This window comes from Papaver somniferum, chromosome 9 (assembly GCF_003573695.1).
Source record: "Papaver somniferum cultivar HN1 chromosome 9, ASM357369v1, whole genome shotgun sequence".
NCBI lineage: Eukaryota > Viridiplantae > Streptophyta > Magnoliopsida > Ranunculales > Papaveraceae > Papaver > Papaver somniferum.
In genome coordinates this window covers 189,217,980-189,235,393 of record NC_039366.1, presented here as the reverse complement: position 1 = coordinate 189,235,393, position 17,414 = coordinate 189,217,980, and the positions used below count along the sequence as shown (strand labels likewise).

The 17,414-nt window shown below is 36.6% G+C and overlaps 1 pseudogene; it reads right to left on the bottom strand.

Annotated features, from left to right (window-relative positions):
* Nucleotides 1-2,751: 2,751 nt before the first annotated feature.
* Nucleotides 2,752-16,392, bottom strand: LOC113313004 (annotated as a pseudogene).
* Between the last annotated feature and the right edge of the window lie 1,022 nt (nucleotides 16,393-17,414).

The window sequence follows — 17,414 nt, the reverse complement described above, 5'->3', positions numbered from 1 at the left end:
GCTGATGATGTGTTTATATTTTTCAATGGTGCAAAGAAAATCATTCGGAACCTAATGAAACTCTTGGAGGATTACCAGAACAGCTCAGGGAAAATGATAAATAAAAAAAAGCAAGCTTTTTGTTGATGAAACAACTGAAGCAAGGAAGATTCAAATCAACGAATTGGTCCAAATGGAAGTAAGCATCCTACCTGACAAGTATTTGGGATTCATTTTACATGTTGGAATGGTTAAAATTTCCAAAGTATGGCCGATGGTGGAACTAATACAAAAGAAACTGGCTACTTGAAAAGGAAAATTACTATCATTTCATGACAGATTAGTGCTAATAAAGTCAGTACTCTGCAGTGTGCCAATTTACAGCATGTCAGTATATAAGTGGCCAGCCTCTGTAATCAAGATCTGTGAAAGAATAATTAGAATTTTTTGTGGTCTGGTGATGGAGAAACTAGAAAATATAAAATCTTATCATGAAAGAAAGTGTGTTCTCCTTATAGTGAAGGGGGCTTGGGAATACAAAGGTTGGAGGTCATTAACAAAGCTCTACTTATGGAAATGTTATGGAGGATCATTAATTATGATGCAGAATGGGCTTTATTCATAAAGACTAAATTTCAAGACAGACATGGTCAGTGGAAGAATAACTGGCAACTATCATCTATTTGGCCAGGATTAAAATGGGCATGGAACCATTTGAAGGGTAATATAAGATGGTGTTTAGGTGATGATCAGAAGGTCTCATCATTTTGGTTTGATTCTTGGGTTAGTAATACTCCTCTAATTAAAAAAGTTGGATACATTGATTATGTTAAAGCTCATTGCCTGAAATTGGTATGGGGAAGATGTTATCCTTGATGGAGAATGGAATATGCCTTTAGAAATAAAACAATTACTGTCATCTTACACATTACCTGAAATTGGTATTGGGCATGATTGATTAATCATGAAGGGAGATATAAAAGGTACATTCACAACTTCTTCAACAATTAATATACCGAGAAATAAAGAACCTCCCCTGAAATGCTATAGATACATATGGAACTCATATCTCCATCCTACTATAGCAAGTAATATATGGAAAATAGTTCAAGGAACCTATGTTGATGACTCAATAATGATTGGAAGGGGGTATGAATTGGCTTCAAGGTGTTGAATTTGTGAAGAAGATCAGGATAATATGCACCATCTCTTAAGGGAGTGCATTCAGTATTGAGATCTGGAGATGGATATGTTCTGTTTTCAAGTTCAGGATTCCAAAATCCTTTGAAGATGTGTGGAGTAGTGCAAGAAATAAGATTCCATTGATTAAAGAATGTTGGATTATTGCAGCCAGTGCAATTATAAAAGAATTGTGGTTTCAGAAAAAACAAAAATCTGTTTGAGCAAGTAAGTCCCAATACTCAAAATTTTAAATTCAGAATCAAAAAAGCAGTGTTTAAAGGAGGGCTCAGAATCAAGAGTAACAAGTGGAACCATGAATATGATAACCAGGTAATTCTCTTTTTCAATCCGGGGCCAATAAGAATTAAATTTTAATGTATTAAACCTTGCTTCTGGGTAACACCAAGTCTGGATTTGTTATGTTTTGCTGTGATGGAGCTTCCGTTGGAAATCCAGGAGTTGTTGGTTTTGGTGTAGTGATTTGAGATCACCTGTGTCAAGTGAAGGGAGTTATCTATGGAGGAATAGGTATAGCAACCAATTACATTGCAGAAGTGTATGCAGTAATTTGTGAGGTTGAATTGGAAGTAGAATGGAAGTTACAATTTATAATCCTCAACTCTGATTCTAAAACAGTAATCTCTGAATTGCTGGAAATAAGATGCCATGTTTCATAAGAATGAGATAACAGAAGGCTGTGTGCAACATTCAAACAATAAGATTATGTCATTGCTTTAGGGAGATAAATTTTTCTGCAGATACAGCTGCTAAAAGGACGGCTAAAATGGCTGCATGTCATAAAAAAATATATTATGGAAGACATAATTTCCTATCAAGAGTAGAAATGCCTAATGTTGAGTATTACAGATTTTGTTAGGATTTCTTTTTGATGCCTATGTAGTTGGCTTTGTTATTTCAGTTGAGGTCTTGTAATTTTTAAACAATTTCATTCTTTAATAAAAAAAACTATGTGACTCAGAAGAAAAAAAATCAAGGAGTTTATAAGATACAAGAAAACTCCTACAATATTCCACAACCACAGTCCCCAGAAAGATTTGGCAATTAAGCACAAATTCAATTAAGAACTCTCCCCCCATAAAATGTCATTCCCGAAAGAACAACAAGAGAGACCTTACTTTTACGAGAAAAGAAGGATTTCTTTGGACATTAACAAATCACATGAAACATGAATTTGTATCCAGAAAACCCAACTAAATTAACCACAAGATAACCTTAATGATTAATTTAATTGGAAATGCTCAACATAAGAAAACTTATGGAGCCATACAGTACTTTCACATAGAAGTGGATTGGGGAAAGATCAATACTGCGGATATTCAAGAGTTCATTCTATCTTTTATCAATATTTGCATAAAAACATAATAGTCTTAATTTTTGAAATATAGCTAAACTTCTTATGGATTTAACACATTTAGCAATTTAATTAAAACAATAAAATCATTCAAGTCTAAAATACCATTAAAGTCGTTACAACCATTAAAATATAACAATTTTAATAAGTTCGACATAAGAAGTTCAACAGAAATACCATCAGAAGAGTTATATCAGACAAAAACATATGCAAAACAGTCAACCCAAACTCTCATAAAAGTCCATAGAAATTTCATTAAACTTCTCAATCAATTCTGGATAAGATTCCGAAGCATAATCCACTTGCTCCTGCAAACAATCAACTTGTTGTCGAAGATGGATGATCTCAAGATTAGGAGATGCTTGTGTTCTGCACATCTTTTCGACGCTTTTCATGGACAAGACTTTTGGTCCTCCAAGATTGGTTCCAACAGAAATAATACCATCTCTACATTCATTCAAACACAAATAATTAGTAAGAAAAACTTCGAAATTTTCCTACAACATTAAGGTAAACACCAAGTTCTTACATACCAAATCATTTTGGAAGTGATCCTTAGTATCTTCGTGAATTACTTCTACTGGATCAGGTTGATCTTCCATGGGTACAGGTCCGCCAAGCACGATATACAAAAAAGATCACAAGGTTAAATACTAGAAAAGGAATATAAAAGCAATGTTCGGCTCATTAGATAATCATATTATGTGCCGAACCTTGAACATTTATAGGTTTCGGCTTATACGATATTCTCAATATGTGCCGAACCACGAACAATATTTTTATTCCGGTTTATTCATGATGTTGTTCGGCTTACTATGAAACTCTCATATAAGCCGAACTAGTCTCTAGAAAAAGGGTTGGAATTGAAAATTATAGGTTCGGCGCATGCTGTAAACAGATTCAGTGAGACAAACCGTTCATCATTTGGTTGATTCGGCACATACGATAATCATATTATGTGCCGAACCTTGAACATTTATAGGTTTCGGCTTATACGATATTCACAATATGTGCCGAACCACGAACAATATTTTAACCCAAAAATTAACAAATTCATTTCGGCTCGTACGATTTTGAATTTATAAGCCGAACCAGTAATTATTTTAATTCCGGGCTATTCAGGATGTTGTTCGGCTTACTATGAAACTTTGATATAAGCCGAACTAGTGTCTAGCAAAAGGGTTGGAATTGAAAATTATAGGTTCGGCACATGCTGTAAACAGATTCAGTGAGCTGAACCGTTCATCATTTGGTTGATTCGGCTCATAGATGTGAGCCGAACCTCAACCTGGTTCGCCGAACCATGAAACAAAAATCCAAACTTTTGATAATTTCGAGCTATAAAAGTGAGATTAAGCATAATATAGAAGTGTACCTGTGTACTAGAAGCATTGGGTTCCTCATCAATGTCTTCATCATATGGATTTGGCTCATAAAAATCACCAACTTGAGTTTGTTCTTGAGCTTGTTCTTGAGTTTGAGTTTGAGTTTGTGTAAAATCATTCTCATAATCTAAGAAATCGTCCATTTGGGAATCATTGTTGTAGTTGATATGTATTTTCCTAGGTTTTTTATATGAATTATGACTCTCCTCCTCCATTGAATCAAGAATTAAAATTTTCTCACTTTCTCTCCTTCTCTTTCTCTCCTTCTTAACCAAAACTTTGATTTTTTTTCCCCTAATTTTTTCATCTAAACAACCTTATAATTCTCAAAATTATCTTAATCACTAAACAAAAATTTTAATTACTAATTCAGATAATTAACACTAATACATAAATGGCAGATTTGTCATTATAAAAAAAATTTGGTTAAGGGGCTTTCTGATTTTGTTATTTGACATCCCTTTTTATGTTCACTTGGTATGCCTAAAAACAGCATTCTTCTTCCTTCAGCTGTTACAAATGAGCCCTTCCAATGCTAAGCCCATGACTGCCTTGAATCTATCATGTGTAGTCCACCTAGCCAGTGACTCAATTGGCATGAGTTCAGAGGTCATAGTTGTCGAGAATCGGCATCATCTCCTGGCTCCCTGCCACCAACGTTTTTGGTATCCAGTTTATTGGCATGGCGCTTTTGCTTTTCTTTGAATTCTTTCACCACAGTAGCCGTCTTTTATTTCTCAGATCCATTTCTTTCCTTCAATGTCTTTTCATCACTAAAGCTTCCATGCTTTTCAGACAGAAGTTGCATCACTAAAGCCGACATGCTTTTCAGACAGAGATGAAGAAGTAAAAGCAAATAACGAGAAATAATTTTGCCTCAAACACCATTTGCACCTTTTAAGCGACGTTTCTTCTTCTTTTGTTCCAAATGACTCCAAAGTACGTAAACACTCAAAACCAAACATAAGATACATAATTTATAAGAAAATTTAACAAAGAAAGCATAAACAATAGATAAATATCAAGGTGTTTTATACACCTATCAGTTTCTCCCTTACCAAGAGGGTCCCTTAGAGTCATTACTGAACCCATTTGCTTTGCTTGTCATTTCAATGATGGTTTCATCGGCACTCGTCTTGTACTCGCTTGAATTGGGATGGAACGATGAAATCATTTGGATCTTCTTGTTTTCTAGTCACTTGACTATCTTGGGAAGGAATGATTAGACCCTCATTTAGAGAAGGAACAATTATATCATTTACGATTAGATCTTCATGTTGAGAAGGACCAATTTGATCATTTGACTTGACTTGAGTGTTACTTGTCCCACTTTTTCCCTTCCTAGGTCGACCCTTTTCTCCCTTATTTGGTCCAATACGCAATACAAATAAGCGGACACTAGGCTGAAGACTACATACAACCAATGGAAGCCAAGTTTTCATTTCTTTTGGAGTGAGATTTGTGTTTAAGAATATCTGTAGTTGATCATCGTAACAGTCCAAGAAGAGTTCACAAAAGCCAATAGGAGGCGAATATCTTCACTTATCCTATTCTTTCTAGAACCTTGACATCCTAAATTCTTTTTTCCCTAACTGTAACTCCAATATCCTTTCCTCAATGTTGTTCTCAACTATTAGCCTCACAATCTTGACATTTTCCTCTTGTCCTATTCGGTGAACACATCTTCTTCAACTGCATGGTTCCATCGTGGCTCGAACAAGTATACCCTAGACGCGGTCGAAAGATTTGTCCCAGTTCCTGAAGCTTTAAGACTTGCTAGAAGCACAGTAGCTGAATCTGACCCCTGATTTTTGATCACCTTACCGCTCCTTGTTGCACTCATTGATCCGTCTAATCTTAAAATCCTAAAACCAGCATCCTTTAGCGGCCATTCGAGTAAGACCAACATCTTCCTAAATTTTGAAAACACGACTGATTTTCTTGATGGATTCTCATCACTATTTTCACAGTCCAATTCTTCTGTTGGGGCAGAGAAGAGATCTGACTCGGAAAGACTGTGACGGCACAAAGATACGCGCACAAACATGTGATGATGGTACCCGTTGGTGAAGAAATGCAAATTAAACAGTCGAAGTCATCTCCATCTAGAGGTGTCAAATAGGCTGGCCAGGCCTGCTTTTAGTCAGCCCAGCCTGGCCTATATCGGCTTACTTTTTCTGGCAGTCCAGGACGGCCTGGCCTGTTACCGCTCCATCCAAGCCCAGCCTTCCTAAACCGGGCCAGGACCAGGCTAGCCTGTGTTCGAGGTCGATACCAATAGATCCTTCACTAATGGGGCAACATGTTGAACTAGCACGCTTTTTGGTTTCATTTCTTTTCTTTCTACTAACCAACATATTTATATAAGATTTTCATAGTAATACAAAATTAATTACCAATAATAATAGTATTTTTTTCCAAACAAAATAACAATCATGACGAGAGTAATAAAATGCTAACGATTTAACGCAATGCATTCCAAATGCATGGCGAAGGTGATGGATTTTTTTATTTTTTATCATTTTTATACAGTTATATACACATAAGACCTTAATTGTTCTTCCTATACAGGCTATAATACAGGCCATCCTGGCAGGCCTTGTTACAGGCCAGGCAGGTTGAAAATTGCAGCCCATCCTGATTCTGTTTTGGGTCTGGTCCAGGCCTGAATCGGTTTAAATAAAGAACGATTTTTTGGGCACTATTCAAAAATAGAGGGGGACTACTCTTCATTTTTTGGGTGGATATTTGAAGTAATTTTGAGTCAACGCTTATCTATTTTTTTTTAAATACCAAACTTGCCCTTAGTAATAAAATTAGTTAGTGTATTGATTAGTGAGTTAATTAATGATTAGTGAGATTAAATTAATAATTTGATTTTTTCGAAAGAAGAATTATTGAGAGGGAGACGAAGAAGATGAAGATGAGGATTTTGGAAGAAAAAAGTTAGATCTTTTTCTTTAAGAGCCACAACAAGATTATGATGTTTTGGGTACTCAAGGATTTCATCAAATTTAGTTAATGGTGCTTGAATTGACCAAAACATTCCTAAAAATGAACAATTTACAAATTGATTTCGGTTTGGTTAACAAAGTTCGGCTACGACATTTGAAGAACAGGTAGATGAACTCATCTGCAAGTGTAGTTCGGATAACATTTCTAAAAACACAGGTAGCCGAACTCAGTTTTAATGGAGTTTTTTTCTTTTAGAGAAAAATTCGGTTAGGAGAAAAAAATTGCGATATAACCGAACTAAAAGTTTGGCTGGGAAAATAAAATGAAAAAATTTGCGACGTAACTGAACTCAGTATATACTATATAGGTTTTCATAGAAAAGTTCGGTTATGAGAAAAAAATTGCGACGTAACCGAACTTTTCTCTGAAAGAAAAACCTCCATTAAAGTTGAGTTCGGCTAGTTCGACAAAGTTTTTCAGATAATTCCTAGCCGAACTTCTCTCTGCAACTTCCATTTTCAACTCATTTTGATGATTACTTCTCATTTTTTCAACCAAAAATGAATGACAATTAATGGGTTTGTTATAATTTTGAATTTGATTTTGTTTTGTTAATTGATTCAAATTAAGTTATATATAAGGTGGATGTGATGGTTGTTCGAGGTGGTCGGTGGTGGTGAGCGGCGGTGGTGATTGGAGGAGGTGGTTATATATATATATATAGGTGGTGGTGATGGGAGGAGGTGGTTAAACATATATAGGTTAAGGGTAGGTTGGTCATTTAGGACACCCCTTATAATTATAGGGTAGATATTTTATCACTTAGTAGTCCCCCACCATTTTTGAATAGTGCCGAAAAAACCATTCTAAATAAGGTCCAGGCCAGGCTTTAGCTTGCTAATACGGGCCAGGCCTGAGTCAATTTAAATACGGTCCAGATTAGGCTCGGGTCGGTCTGGCCTTTTCGACACCTCTATCTTCATCCTTTTGAAGCAATTCAGGATTACTGGACTTATAAGCTCATGTACATATGAATCTAGCTCTATGAGTGACCAAATAAGAGAGGATTCAATAATTTAAGTTCTTCCAAAAGATGCTAAAATTTTAAAGATAGTCATTCTTAAGCTGATACGTCCATAATTCATAATACATTGTTCCTAACTATCCCATCTTTACTAAATAGAACTCATCATTTTCAGCTGAAATATTCAGATGTACTATTATTTGGACTTACAGATTATCCCTGCTTACTCAAGTGTCCCTTAACTGCCTTTGTGACTACAGTAACCATAAATGAAACTGTTTACATGATCAAGATTTGGTTTCATTTAGGAGTTCCAGAGGAAGAACTAGGCCAGCAAGCGATGCTGTGATTTTTTCATCTTCTTTCAGATAGGAGCCACTATTAGCATACCGATAGGCATAAGCAATTATTAGCTCAGAACTCCCTCACCATTACTTGAAGTTTCTTGATCCCAAATTTAAACGTATTTCATATATCAACGGAACACATGATTATATTTGGCCAAAATTTTCACAAAAATCATGGTGAAGTATTATAGTCATTATTATTACACTCATAGAATCCATAACAACTATAATATACGGATCCACCGGAAACCTTACTATACTTTTCAGAACCAACTAAACTGTGTTGGAGAAGAAAGGGCAAAAAAATTGTTACCTTCAATGTTGCAGGACGGAAGTAATTCTTCTGTGGGACACAAGGTTACGTCGTTACAGATCTGACGTATTCTCAAAATAATATTTCTTCTGTTTTTTGAAAAGAGATACTTTTATTTTTTTCATTTTAACCTAAAAATAAGTCAAGGTGAAAAAGTGAAAGTATCTCTTTTCTAGAAACGGAGGGAGTACTGAGTAATCTTGAATAATAGAGCTCAACAGTGCCACGATGGACATAATTTCATACCACATTTTGATAATCCATTAGCATTTGGTCATACTTGTCCCTTTCTTCAACAGAGAGCTCCACAAAACAAGTTTCAACAGTTTTAGGTGGCAGTTCGACCAAACTATCGTCCTTATGTCTTCGCAAAGAAATGATTGCCATGATGTTCCATTAGAATTTGAAAATGGTGTCAAAGAAGCTGATTAAAAAGTAAAAAGATATTCAATTATCTCAATTAAGAAAACCACGAAAAGAGCATCTCATATTTCATGAAGAGGCGATCAATTTAAAATTTAACAGAACCTACAAGTATTCACATAACTTCCACGGTATAATGCATCAACTAACATATTTTTTTCAGAAAGCATATTTTCTTAAATATCACTTGGGAAATCGAATTTACAATATTAGCTGAATGAAATTGCAGACAATAGTGGAGAGTGGATAACATGTATCCGAGTCATACGATTTCACAAGTAACACCACCGTGAGATAACCAGATTTTAAATGTAACATCCACAACAAGACTACATTAAATTTATATAATATAGTCGGCTAGCACCAAGATTGAATTGATTAAATGATACTTATAACTATTAAGGAAAGTGTAATACTTTCCAAGACCGTAGTGGTCAGTCTATGGAAAGTATTGTCCATGTAAGTCATTAATGTGAGACTGATAAGGTAAGTGATATTTTAGGAAAGTGTGGTCATATACTAGGAAAGGATTGTCCATGTAAGTCATGATTTTGAGACTTATAAGGAAAGTCTCAAATCCGTGTCTTAGGAAAGTTTTGAGTCTCAAGTTATCGGTCATGTATAAATATCTATAGAACTACTATGAATAAAAGTAAGAAAGGAATTTACCAAAGTTTTAACATGGCATCACGAGCCGGTTGAAAACTGGAAAAAAAAAATCGTTGAGAATGGGTGGAGATGGAGAATCAAGCAAAGACAAGAATATAGATTATGATACGCAAAAGAAGAATCCAGTATATCACCTAGGATTTGCGAATGGAAGAGGTGGTAGAGGACAAGGAACGGGCAATCAGGTTCGAGCACATAATCTAAATATATCAGAGACAAAGCAGTCAAATGGTCCATATTCCTCAGACGGCTCAGATTTGATGGGAGTAACCGCAACACAACTCAGACAGGTGCTTGAGTTTTTGAATGCAAAGAAAAATACGTCCCAACTTCAAGGTAAGCAATCTAAACCGAATTGGATTATTGACACGGGAGCTACAAATCATGTCACGTGTAGAAGAGATGACATGATTGATGTGAAAGATATTGTGGAGTGTACTGTTGGACTCCCAGATGGAAAATATGCACAATCTGAGAAAATAGGGACTATTATTCTGCAGGGCGGTTTGAGACTTAATAATGTGCTTTATGTGCCTCAAATAACTTGTAACCTAATTTCAGTCACACAACTTATTGATGAATTAATGTGTACGGTACAATGTACTAACAGTTTATGTCTTATACAGGACCGGTTGACGAGGAAGGTGATTGGAATGGGTGAACGACAAGGTGGACTGTATATTTTCTGTGGTGTGCCTCGAGTTGAAGTTATGGCAGTCAGTGGAGAATCATACGAGCTGTGGCATCGACGAATGGGACATCCATCAGAAAAAGTATTGCAAAGGTTGCCGGGTGTGAGTAGATTGAAGAGGCATAATGAAGTTTGTGATATTTGCCCAAGAGCGAAACAACATAGGAGTAGCTTTACTAGTAGTCTAAGTAAATCCAGTTGTATTTTTGAGTTGATTCATATAGATTTATGGGGTCCTTATAGGGCTACATCGTCTTGTGGAGCACAATATTTTTTAACAATAGTAGATGATTTTTCAAGAGGTGTGTGGATTCATTTACTTCCAAATAAAACGGCAGTTGAACGAACGTTTCTTGATTTCATTGCTCTTGTGAAACGACAATTTGATAAAGATATCAAAGTTGTTAGAAGTGATAATGGTACCGAGTTTAATTCATTACGTGGATATTTTAAGACTAATGGGATAGTTTTTGAAACATCGTGTGTAGGCACTCCGCAACAAAATGGAGAGTGGAGAGAAAGCATCAACATATATTGAATGTGGCAAGGGCTTTGAGATTTCAAGCCAACTTGCCAATACGGTTTTGGGGAGAATGCGCATTGACAGCTGCGTATTTGATTAATCGTACTCCTACACCTATTCTGGAAAATAAAACGCCGTATGAAATATTGTTTGGAAAGCAACCTCCGTATAATCAGTTGAAAGTGTTTGGATGCCTGTGTTATGTGCATGATCAAAGTAATAAAGGTGATAAATTTGCAAGTAGAGGAAGGAGGTGTGTTTTTCTTGGATATCCGTTTGGTAAAAAGGCATGGCAAGTATATGACTTGGATGAAAGAAAATTTCTTGTGTCAAGAGACGTCCAGTTTTGTGAGAATAGTTTCCCATATAAGAATGAAACATCTGTGTTGCAGCAGCCAACAGTTTCGACTCGCAACGAGAGTGTTCAGCCTGGTCATGATTTTGAGACCGAGGTGACTGGTGTATCAGCTGAGACTGATCAGCTGAATCCAGCGTTTGACTGGAGTGATGATGAAGACGTAACAGCGACAACAGGAGAAAGTGTGGCAGTACCAGGCGTAACTGCGACAGCAGGAGACGCTGTAGGCATACCGGGCGTAACTGTGACACAAGGAGAAGGTGTAGCAGTTCAAGATGTGACTGCAACGGAAGAAGAACGTGTAGCAGTTCAAGAGAGATCTGACATTATGAGTCCGGGCAATGATGTTGCAGTAGAAGGTGATATGGGTAAAGGAAAGCGTACGAAAATTCCATCGAGTAGGCTTAAGGGATTTGTGACGCACACCACTCGAGAAAACAGTCCATCTCATCTTCATTCATCACAATCATCCTCCTCAGGTACACCGTATCCTTTGACATATTATGTTAGTTGTGATAAATTTTCTAGACCGTATAAGAAATTTCTTGCAGCTATAACTGCGAGTTCTGCACCTCGCAACTTTAAAGAAGCAATGAAACATCCAGGATGGAGGAAAGCCATGGAGGAAGAAATACGAGCACTAGAAGAACAAGATACCTGGGTTTTGCAAGAATTACCGGAGGGCAAGAGAGCACTAGGAAGTAAATGGATATATACAGAAAAGTATGATGAAAATGGGAATTTGGTTCGTTTAAAAGCAAGATTGGTGATCTTTGGAAATCATCAGGTGGAAGGCTTAGATTACAAAGAGACCTTTGCACCTGTAGCAAAAATGACAACAGTGCGCACTTTTCTAGCTGTTGCAGCTGTTAAAAATTGGGAAGTACATCAGATGGATGTGCACAATGCATTTCTACATGGAGATTTGGAGGAAGAGGTGTATATGAAAATACCACCTGGATTTGCGAGAGGTAATCCTAATATGGTATGTAGAATGAAGAAATCATTGTATGGTTTGAAACAGGCTCCACGTTGTTGGTTCGCAAAACTATCAACAGCTTTGAAGAATTATGGTTTTCGGCAATCTTATTCAGACTATTCTCTCTTCACTATGATCAAAGGAAAGATGCAGCTTAATGTTTTGGTGTATGTGGATGATTTGATTGTTGCAGGAGATAATATAGTGGAGCTAAATAAATTTAAAACATATTTGGGACAGTGTTTCAAGATGAAAGATTTGGGAAAATTAAAATATTTTCTGGGCTTGGAGATAGCTCGCAGTAAGCAAGGCATTTATGTTTGTCAACGGAAATATGCATTGGACATTATTATGGAGACGGGGTTATTGGGAGCAAAACCAGCAGAGTTTCCAATGGAAACTAATCATCGTCTAGCTTTGGCAACAGGGCCGTTGCTGATTGATGCAGAAAGGTATCGACGACTGATTGGAAGATTGATTTATCTGGCTGTGACTAGACCAGATCTAGCTTATTCTGTGCATATTTTGTCACAGTTTATGCAGCATCCAAGACAAGAACATTGGGAAGCTGCACTTCGGGTAGTTAGATATTTGAAAAAGAATCCTGGGCAAGGAATTTTGTTGCGCTCTGATAGTAGTCTAAGTTTAAAAGGCTGGTGTGATTCAGATTGGGCAAGCTGTCCTTTGACTAGACGATCGTTGACAGGATGGTTTGTGCTTCTTGGAGATTCACCAGTGTCTTGGAAGACCAAAAAGCAGTACACAGTTTCTCGGAGTTCAGCTGAAGCAGAATACAGATCTATGGCTGCAGCTACTTGTGAATTGAAGTGGTTGAAGCAATTACTAGGTGATTTGGGAGTTTGTCATACACAGGGAAGGAGTCTTCTTTGTGATAGTCAGTCGGCATTGTATATTGCTCAGAATCCCGTTTTTCACGAAAGAACTAAACATATAGAAGTGGATTGTCATCTCATTAGGGATGCGATAGTACAGAAAATTATTTCTCCCTCTTATACGCCTACGGGGTTGCAGTTGGCGGATATATTCACCAAATCATTAGAACGAGTTCAGTTTCAAGGTCTTTTGTCCAAGATGGGCATTTGTGACCTGCATGCTCCGTCTTGAGGGGGGGTATTAAGGAAAGTGTAATACTTTCCAAGACCGTAGTGGTCAGTCTATGGAAAGTACATGTAAGTCATTAATGTGAGGCTGATAAGGTAAGTGATATTTTAGGAAAGTGTGGTCATATACTAGGAAAGGATTGTCCATGTAAGTCATGATTTTGAGACTTATAAGGAAAGTCTCAAATCCGTGTCTTAGGAAAGTTTTGAGTCTCAAGTTATCGGTCATGTATAAATATCTATAGAACTACTATGAATAAAAGTAAGAAAGGAATTTACCAAAGTTTTAACAATAACACTATCGATGATGAATCAACAATTGAACAACTTTATGGATGATAACATAATACATCGACTTGATTAAGTGACATACACTCTAGTGTGGACAACCTAAGACGTAGAATTTCAGTCCTTTCGTTTAACTGAAGAATAAACTCGGTAACTTAAACTTGTCACTGAATTTATCATTTTGGTGCTACATGTTTATGAAATGTTTCATAACATATCGCTGAACTGAAGATTTAACTGATTAACGTCAAGTACTAAAAGTTCACTTGATTTTGATATCTGATTGCAACAAGATCCATTTTCATTCTGCTAAAATACCTCAGTATTATACATCTCTCGGATCTTCATTGCTATCTGGGGAAAAAAATGATCCGGAGTTGAACTAACATAATCTTTTACTAAATGTACAAAAAATGTATCGTAAATGTAGCATTCGAACCTAACATTTTCATGTCTCTACATTTACGGCAGGGATAAATTTGATAAGGAAGAACAAGTTTTAAAGTTGGAACAAAATATATTTGACCCCATAGTATAACTAGCACGAGCATACCTGTAGACGTGAGAGCATAATTGATTGTCCTTTATCAAGTGGTTGTTGCACCAGGGTTTGCAAGTAACTCTTAAATGACAATGGCTCAAATTTAAAGAAGGCCAAGAGAGAATACAAATCATATGCGCCATTCAGAATAGGTGTTCCTGTAACTACCCACGTCCTCAAGGCTTTCAAAGAAAGAACAGCTACATGTGCCTCATCCAAAATAACTCGGAACCACTCGACCTTATTGATAGGAGATTGGCTGACCTTTTTGACAGGTGATTCGCTATTTTTAGACTCAAAGGAGAGAGTACCGTAAGTTGTCAAAAACAATATCATACTTCTGAAGATCCTCGGGGTCATTTGTTCGTGTTCCACAATACATGTACACCTTCAAATGACCTGGTCTTTTATGTTCATCTAGTTGTGTTACCCACGTCGAAAAAACCGATGGGGGTAAACAATCAATATCGTCCTTGGACCCAAAATTCCACAATTTCCATCCTCCAAATCAGTGTTAGTTCTACATTTCTTATTGGAGTCAACAATTTTCAGTATCTGCTTTCTCTTCTTAGACTCATTTCCACTCACTAAAACAGACAATTGTTCTTCTTGTTCTCCATCTTCTCCCAAGCTATCCAAACTACCGCTACTTGTGTCGTCTGGTGACTGTTAGTAGCAATTAAAGATAGTAAAGTAAGTGTCTTCTTAAAACCCATGTCATCAGCAACCGGTCCCTTGTATGGAAATCCTTCAACAAATTCTCATACTCCCCTTCTTTCTTAATTCAAAAAGGTGGCAACTCATCAGAATTCTCCCTATGAACCAACCAACCTAACGCTAACTTTTGATGTTCTAACAACTCAGTCTTGATGATTTCCTCAGGTGGTTCCAAGGCTTCCCATCTTACACCCTTTTAAACTTTCTCACAATCAGATACATAATTAAAAACTTCATCAATCTTTTTAATCTTTTTCTTTGGTTGAAGTTCTTTAACAATAGCAGATTCTGATCGAGTAAATGCTGTATCAGAAACAGAAATCAACTGCAACCCAGATTCCATTATGACAGATTTAACAGTTTTAAGGTCCTCAATCTTTGCAAATATATGTACCTGACAAGGTTTTTTATGTCGATTGTTAACACCCAGGGTTTTAAGTACAATATGAATTTGGCGGGTATCAATTATAGGAGATAAATAGCAGCAGCAGAATGCTCAATGTATCCAATTTGAGTTCGATTTTCCTTAACATCTAGAACTTTAATTGCGTTTTATCAAAATAATTGAGAGGTTCCCGAATTAAACCTACCACTTGTCACAAACCCTAGCAAGTATGTCTCCTCTGGAGTTGAAGAAGATGTTAGTTATTGGCTCGATATAGGAAACATCTTATTTTAGGAAAGACCAAACTGATTGCCTAAATCAGTTTGCAAGTTGTTTTAGGAATCTGATTCCTATTAGGAATTAGTTCTATATTTATGACTTCTATTTCTAGGTGATTCTAGATTATTCCTAGCCCTATAAATAGATGTGTAACCCTTTGGTTATTGTATCCTAGTCTGAATTGTTAGAGGTGTGTGAAGAAACAATTGTCTATTCTCTAAGTTCTCAATAAGAAGTATATTTGTTGCAGTGGAGTAGGCAATTCCGAACCACTATAATTCTTTGTGTTCTTGTTTGAATTCCACATTAGTTTTCTGTTTTCTGTGTGAAGATCTTGGGGTGTTTAGGAAGTAGCTAATCTTAAGCACAAGAAACTGGTATCAGAGCTAGTTCTAGGGTTTCGTCTAGAGTTTGCTTGTTTGGAGTCAGAAACAGAGTTTGAAGGTGAAGATGTCGAAGTCGATGTCGAACGCAAAGTTTGAAATAGAGAAATTTGATGGTAAGAACAATTTTACCATGTGGAAATGTGAAGTTCGTGACGCTTTAAGTCAGCAAGACCTATAGAATGCTCTATTAGAAGCAAAACCTGCTGCACCAGTGACTACGGGCGTTGAATGGACAAAGATGAATTGTCAGGCTTGTAGCACAATCCGTTTATGCCTTACGAAGGATATAAAGTACGACGTGATGAATGAGAATGTAGCTTTCAAGCTATGGAAGAATCTACTCAAGTAACCGTAACAAAAAGGTATGTGGAGACTTGAAGTTATCTATCACTCAAAAGTATATCTATTCTATCTCCTACTTCTTATGAGACAAAAAGTCGTATGCTATATAGACTGGATCATACAGACTTGACATTTCGAACTGAGTATACTCTAATTATATTTTTCTTGAAATCGTGTGTTGGTAAAGCTTTTCGCTTTGATCGGGTTTATCTTCACCTAGTGACGAAAGTCATGAAAAGTTTCAATTACTTTGGAAATTGCTCTGACGAGAAAGGTCTGTGAATAACGACTGAATAACATCCTCTGAGAATGTTTCAATAGTTGGAATGAGAGTTTAATTCTATATAACCAATAATGGATATAAGCATTGTGTGGCAATACATATGTGCAGAAGTCCTATTCCTTGAACCAAAGTTTGCGAACTTTGTTGATCAAGTGAAATCGGAATAGTTTGCGTGAGTCAAGTCCGCGAACTGGCAAACTTTCTCTTCCCGAGAAATTCTGTTGGGATTTCCAAAAACTCGTTTGTGTGCTAAGTCCGCGAACTGGTGGAAGTCTCCTTGCCGAGATTTTCTGTTGAGTTTGGAAAACTCAACCGATTATCTTAAGTCCGCGAACTTGTTTGTGAGCTTAAGTGATTATGATCTAAAGATGTGCTCTGAACATGAAACTTAAATTACTAAGGGATGCTTTTATGATAACCGTGGCTATAAGTTCATGAGACGATTCAATCGAATCGAATCATCTTTGTCTCAATTGTGTCTTGTGTAGTTACACAAGATCTCATAGAAATTGAACAACTCTCTAACTAGTTCATTTGAGTCAATTGAACTAGTTATGGTGAAGAAGAACAAGGTTAATATGAAATGCTTATATGGTTAACCTTTCGGGTTACTATGTTGAACCAACATACACGTACACGTTTGGACTTGGTTTTCACAAACCCGGTAAACGTATACCCAAGTGTGTGTGACAAGATAAGTTTTCGATCTAATGGTTGGGAAATATTAACTTGAATCTAAATCAGGTTTTCATCTAACGGTGAATATGGATTGCTTTGTAACTAAGGCAAAACCCTGATTTGAAGGCTATATATAGGAGACATCTAGCAATGTGAAAAACTAATCCCCACACATCTTTGTGATACTAGTGCGC